The sequence below is a fragment of the Amblyraja radiata genome, chromosome 35 (assembly GCF_010909765.2).
Source record: "Amblyraja radiata isolate CabotCenter1 chromosome 35, sAmbRad1.1.pri, whole genome shotgun sequence".
NCBI lineage: Eukaryota > Metazoa > Chordata > Chondrichthyes > Rajiformes > Rajidae > Amblyraja > Amblyraja radiata.
In genome coordinates this window covers 8503243-8510742 of record NC_045990.1, presented here as the reverse complement: position 1 = coordinate 8510742, position 7500 = coordinate 8503243, and positions in this window count along the sequence as shown.

Below are 7500 nucleotides of genomic sequence, written 5' to 3'. Positions count from 1 at the left end.
GCCCCGTCCCACTTAGGAAACCTGAACGGAAACCTGAACAGGTAGTGCTGCAACCTCCGGCAACCACCTGCAACCTCCGGCAACCACCTGCAACCTCCGGCAACCACCTGCAACCTCCGGCAACCACCTGCAACCTCCGGCAACCACCTGCAACTTCCGGCAACCACCTGCAACCTCCGGCAACCACCTGCAACCTCCGGCAACCACCTGCAACCTCCAGCAACCACCTGCAACTTCCGGCAACCACCTGCAACCTCCGGCAACCACCTGCAACCTCCTGCAACCTCCGGCAACCACCTGCAACCACCTGCAACCTCCGGCAACCACCTGCAACTAGCATCGCAACCGGCTTCGACTAAAAAATGACCAATTTTTAAAACGGCAACCTATTTTTAGTTGCGGCCCGTTTCGAATTTTTTGAAATAATCGCCAGAACATAGACCACTTTCGACCATTAGGGAGACTGACAAAAACCTCCGGGAACCGCACGGAAACCTTGGGTGGGGCGCAAAGTCTCCAGAGGTTTCCGTTCAGGTTTCCTAAGTGGGACAGGGGCATAATGTTCAACGTGCAATGTTAACTGTGTCAGTGTGAGGGTACATTTACCTTGTGTGTTAGTGTGTCTGCAACTGCGTGTTAGTACAACTGTACCAATGGGTCAGTGTTACTGCTTATCCGTTAGTGAGACTCGAGAAGGAAAAGCTGCAGACGCCGGAAACCTGAAATAAAATCAACTGATCAGGCAGCATCTGTGAAGGTGAAGAGAGGGGACAAAGTTAATGATTCAGGTTTTTGAAAGATTTAACCTTGAGAAACAGGCCCTTCGGCCCACCGAGTCTGTACCGGCCATCGATCACCCGTTCACACTAGTTCTATGGTGTTATCCCACTTTCTCATCCACTCCCTACGCACAGGTAACAATCTACAGAGGGCAAATTAACCTGTTTCCACGGTGTAACTGTGAAACTTTAAATCCAGTGGAGGTAAGGGTTTTGGTGCCCTGTTGAGTTTCACTGTCCGTATAACTCATTATCAGCTACCGCACAGCCAACAACAGGTGAAGTCATGGTTCACCTTTCATAGGAAGAGTTTCTGGTTAGTGGAAAAATCCATCTCCCTGACATTTGGAAAAAGGCCCAAATCTTATCAGGGCAAAGCAGGTTCCTTGTTTCCCACAGACACAGCAGGGAGAGGCAGTCAAATATCAAGGAGGGTGGGGAGAAGGATGAGATCATTGTCAGTCCCATTGTTGCAGCCAGGCCACGCCACAGGTAAACAGAGGGCAGATGTGCACGGCTGTTGCCACAGCTGGAACTGGAGCTGGAGGGGCAGGAACAGGACAGGGAGACACAGAGGTGGGCGCGCAGAGAGGAGGTCCTCAACACGGACTGGGAGGGGAGCAAACGGCCAGGGGTGGCAGCAGGCCAGGGGTTTGTGTGTGTCTGTGTGTGTGCGCGAGAGTGCATGCGTGTCAGCACATGTGAGAGTGCATGTGTGAGAGGCTGTGTGCACTTGTGAGTGTGAGTGTGCATTTGTGTGTGTGTGTGCGCGTGTGTGCGCATGTGTGTGCGTGTGTCTGTGCATGTGTCTGTATGTGTTTGAGTGTGTGTGTGTTTGTGTGCTGCTACAGTAGTGAGTGTGTATGTGTGTGCGCGTGTGTGTGTGTGTGTGTGCGTGCGTGCATGTTTGTGTGTGCGCGTGTGTGTGTGTGCGCGTGCATGTGCACATGTGTGCGTACACACGTGTGTGTGTGCGTGTGTGTGTGTGTGTGTGTGTGTGAGTGTGTGTGTGTTTTGCTACAGTAGTGAGTGTGTATGTGTGTGCGCGTGTGTGTGCATGTGTGTGTGTGTGTGAGTGTGTGTGTGTGTGTGTGTGTGTGTGTGTGTGTGTGTGTGTGCGTGCGTGCATGTTTGTGCATGTGTGTGTGTGTGTGTGTGTGTGTGTGTGCGGGGTGCTGTTTGCTGCGCTATGCTCTGTGTCAGGGAGCGTTCCCCACCCTCACCCTCCTCCAGTTCCACAACATAGATGATACCAACACTGTCCCCAGTGTGAACTCGACGGTCCTGTGACACACTGCACACAATGCCTCCCCCCCCCTCCCACCCGCCAGCTTCCTCCCACCGCTCATTTCCCCTCTTTGGTGTTATTTAACATACAGGAAGTGGAGGTTCCTCTATTGGGTTACACCACAGTCAAATCTATTACATAAACCTCAGCTGTTGCAAGCTGTGCTGAGCCCTGGGAAACTCAGCAAGAAAGGACATCGCCCTTAGACAGCGACAACTCCCTCCGTCCTGTGAAGCAGAAGCACAGAGGGCAGCTTAGGTACCACTTTTAGTTTAGTTTAGAGACACAGCGCGGAAACAGGCCCTTCGCCCCCACCGAGTCCGCACCGACCAGCGATCCCCGCACACCTGACAGTTTCCCACAAACTATTTATGTGTTTAAAATACACAGAATGCTTGAGTCACTCAGCGGGACAGGCAGCATCTCTGGGGGAGAAGGAATGGGTGACGTTTCGGGTCAAGACCCTTCTTCAGACTGAGACTCAGGGGAGAGGGAGACATAGAGATATGGAAGGGTAAGGTGTGAAACAAGAGGTCAAGTTGAGTTTAGTTTTTTGTCATGTGTACCGAGGTACCGTGAAAAACCTCTGCTGTGCGCTCGCCAGTCACCTATAAAGCCTATACATAGAAACATAGAAAATAGGTGCAGGAGTAGGCCATTCGGCCCTTCGAGCCTGCACCGCCATTCAATATGATCATGGCTGATCATCCAACTCAGTATCCTGTACCTGCCTTCTCTCCATACCCCCTGATCCCTTTAGCCACAAGGGCCACATCTAACTCCCTCTTAAATATAGCCAATGAACTGTGGCCTCAACTACCCTCTGTGGCAGAGAGTTCCACAGATTCACCACTCTCTGTGTGTACAAGACTATAAGCGAGCTATTCACAGTGTACAGGTACATGATGAAGGGAATAGCATGAATGACAGTTAGTTCAAGATAAAGACTTAGTAAAGTCTGATCAAAGATAGTCTCCAATGAGGTAGACAGTACTTCATGGCTGCTCACTAGTTACAGCAATTTGATGAAATGTTAAAAAATTGCATTCTTTATATGGATATTGTTTGTACTTAGAAACATATTTTTTGTTTAGTTGGTCCATTCTCCCCGTGACCTGCGTGGGTTTTCTCCAAGTGGTTTGGTTTCCTCCCACACTCCAGACATGCAGGTTTGTAAGTTAATCGGCTTGGTATAATTGTAAATTGTCCCCAGTCCCTGGAGGATAGTGTGAGTGTGCGGAGTGATCGCTGGTCGGTGGGCCCACTCCAGCACTGTACCTCTAAACTAAAATAAAGAACCGAGACGAGGAATCACTTTTTCTCACAGAGAGTGGTGAGGGTGTGGAATTCTCTGCCTCAGAGGGCGGTGGGGGCAGGTTCTCTGGATGCTTTCAAGAGAGAGCTAGATAGGGCTCTTAAAACTAGTGGAGTCAGGGGATATGGGGAGAAGGCAGGAACGGGGTAATAATAATAATAATACATTTTATTTATTGGCGCCTTTCAAGAGTCTCAAGGACACCTAAGGGGTACTGATTGGGGATGATCAGCCATGATCACATTGAATGGCGGTGCTGGCTCGAAGGGCCGAATGGCCTACTCCTGCACCTAATGTCTATTGTCTATTGTCTAAACCAAACCTGCAAACTCCACACAGACAGCAGAGGCCCGGATTGAACTCGGGGCACTGGAGCTGCGAGTTAGCAGCTGTGACACCCACAACCTACGCAATCTTCCCCGGTATTCCCAGGCAACAGCTGAAACTAAACCTCGGTCTATTCATTCCTCAGATGAAGACGGAAGTGTTACCACACTTCCAGTCAATGCTATTCACGCAATGTGTGACCGGAATTTACATAGCTCTAGAGGTTAGGAAACTAAGGAAACATATGGTGCTGTGATTACTTTTAGAACATGAGAGTATCAAAATAGATTACATATTGAAACTAGGTTGAACCAAGAATCGCAGTGAGCAAGCAGGAATAACATAGGGTTAAGGGGCTGTCCGACTTGGACAAACTAATCCACGAGTTTAGAAGACCCTAGACGAGTTGAAAAAAATATCAAGGTCGTGTTGACTCACCGAAGTAAAAGACCTCCTACGGCCCCCCTCGACCCCAGTCTCCCACACCTAAGACCAACTACGACTAGCTACGAGTGGAAAATGATCACATGATAAAAATGATGTCAAGTTTGCATTTTTCCTCTCGGGCCAGTTACCGACCTACGACCTACCTCCGAGTAAAAAGTATCCATTTTTTCCATGCCAACCTTTTTTTTACTCGTGGTCATTTTTTATCAGGCTGCGGAAAAACGCCGCGACCTACTTGAGGCCACGAGTACGCGGAGACCACTCACGAGCATGAGGAAGAGTTACGAAGACCTCCTACGACCTCATGGTGACCATGCTGCGAGTACGGGTCAAGGGCAAACTTGGCAGAGGTCGCCAATTAGGTCGTGAAAGTGGGACGGGGGCTTTAGTGTGACGTTAGGCTCAGAGATTCGGCGGTAGACATATTGCTTCCTCCCACAACAAGATCTCCCAAAAATAGTTTGAGCTAATCTTCAACTCAGCGGGTCAGGCAGCATCTCTGCAGAAGCCAAAACGTAGAAACAAAGAACTGCAGATAGGACCCTGAACGATGATGAGATGTGGATCGTGCAGCCAGTGGAGAGGATTAGTTTATCCTGCTATCATGTTTAGTATGGACCTTGTGGGCCGAAGGTCCTGTTCCTGTGCTGTACTGTTCCATGTTCAAAAGGCCCCTCAGCCTGACAGCCCACACCGATCACCTCCAGCATCTCAGACTATTGGTGACCAAGGTATCTATCAATGGGTACTGCTCCACCAATCATCACTGAAGGTAATAATAATAATAATGGATGGGATTTATATAGCGCCTTTCTAATACTCAAGGCGCTTTACATCGCATTATTCATTCACTCCTCAGTCACACTCGGTGGTGGTAAGCTACTTCTGTAGCCACAGCTGCCCTGGGGCAGACTGACGGAAGCGTGGCTGCCAATCTGCGCCTACGGCCCCTCCGACCACCACCAATCACTCACACACATTCACACACAAGGTAGACACAAAATGCTGGAGTAACTCAGCGGGACAGGCAGCATCTCTGGAGAGAAGGAATGGGTGACGTTTCGGCTCGAGAGTAGAGGATTCCGATCCTGAAACGTCACCAATCCTTTTTCTGCAGAGATGCTGCCTGGCCTACTGAGTTACTCCAGCCGTTTGTGTTCATATCCAGTATAAACCTTAGTCTAGTTTAGTTTAGATATACAGCCCTGAAACAGGCCCTTTTGGCCCACCGGGTCCGCGTCGACCAGCGATCCCCGCACATCAACACTATCCTACGCCCACTAGGGACAATTTTTTTACATTTACAGAGCCAATTAACCTACAAACCTGCACGTCTTTGGAGTGTGGGAGGAAATCGACGATCTCGGAAAAAACCCATGCAGGTCACGGGGAGAACGGACAAACTCCGCACAGACAGCACCCGTAGTCGGGATCGAACCCGGGTCTCCGGTGCTGCATTCGCTGTGAGGCAGCAACTCTACCGCTTCGCCACCGGGCCCACCCTTAGTCAATGGATATTTTTATGGCAGAGATGAATGGATTCTTGATTAGTCCGGGGGTTAGGGGGGGAAGGGAGGAGAATGGGGTTGAGAGGGAAAGATCGATCTGCCAAGATTGAATGGTGGAGAATGGACTCGATGGGCCAAATGGCCTAAATATGTTCCTATCACTTATGAAACCGGCATCTGCAGTTCCTTTCCACCCACCCATTTTAATTACTGGTTCAAATAGTTTCTCTCTGGTCTTTTCTTTAATGCGTTTAATCATTAACTTTTATCTGCACCTTCCTTGCTAAAGCCACAGCAAGAATTGTGGTGAATGCAAATACTGGTGACCACAGGAGAGGCCAAAGGGACCCCTGTTTGGGAAGCAGAGTGTTGATTTCTCTAACTTCAAGTAACCCCTGCACTCCCCTCCCTCCATCCCCCCCCCCCTCCCCCATCCCCACCCACGTTGCACCAGCTTCTAGTTCTCACCCAGCAAACAGCTAATAATGTTCTCCAGAGATGCTGTCTGACCCGCTGAGTTACTCCAGCATTTACAGCTCCTTGCTACTTGATATCCATAACTCTTAGAAACATAGAAAATAGCTGCAGGAGTAGAGGCCATTCGGCCCTTCGAGCCTGCACCGCCATTCAATATGATCATCCAACTCAGTATCCTGTACCTGCCATCTCTCCATACCCCCTGATCCCTTTAGCCACATCTAACTCCCTCTTAAATATATCCAATGAACTGGCCTCAACTACCTTCTGTGGCAGAGAATTCCACAGATTCACCACTCTCTGTGTGATTTTTTTTTTTCTCATCTCGGTCCTAAAAGATTTCCCCCTTATCCTTAAACTGTGACTCCCTTTCCCCTGACTCTCAGGCCTGAAGAAGGGTCTCGACCCATTCCTTCTCTCCGGAGATGCTGCCTCCAGTTAGTTAGCTACTCCAGCAATGTTGAATCCATCTCACGTCGTTTGATGAACCGGTTTCCAGTCGCAATCCGCTTTCCACCGCGGCCCCTTTGTTGCCGAGTTCCGCTCTCCTCCCCACCCTTCCCTCTGTTAATGGATAACCGGGAGTTTATCTCGATGCAAACTCTCCCTTTCAATTTAAACTCGCATCACAAACGGTTGCAGTGGTGACAGTGTAATCCGAAATCACCCCTCACCCCCCACACACACACACACACACCTCCTCTCTAGAGAACAAGGGGGGGTCGCTGCCACAGCCGCTTGGTTCCTTGACATTGAAAAACATATTATACAATGCAGTCAGTATCCAAGCACGATCAAAGTAGAGACGCTCTCAGATGCAGCGTTCATTTTTAGAAGCAACTCCCACGCAAGCACAGTGTGTACATTTATATCTGTTAAACATCCAGGGGAAGTTTAATAATAGAATGAGCAAGATGCCTGCAATCAGTAAAAATATATCGCCTTATTAGTCCTGGACCTCAGATTGGGAGCATGTGTTTCATTGTGTTTCATTACATTTTCTGCAAATTGGCAACATTGAATTTGAATTACATTATTATAGGAGGGTTTTTTTTAGTAGTAGTCTGGGTCTCACTGGTATCTGTATGTGTGGAAGTGTATTCTGGAAATAGTGGCATTTGTACATTTCCCGCTGCACCCTACACACACACACACACACACACTCACACTCACACAGCCACACACACACACACAGCCACACACACACACAGCCACACACACTCACACACACAGCCATACACACAGCCACACACACACACAGCCATACACACACACACCCATACACACACACACAAAACCACACACACACACAGCCATACACACACACACAAAACCACACACACACACACAAAACCACAC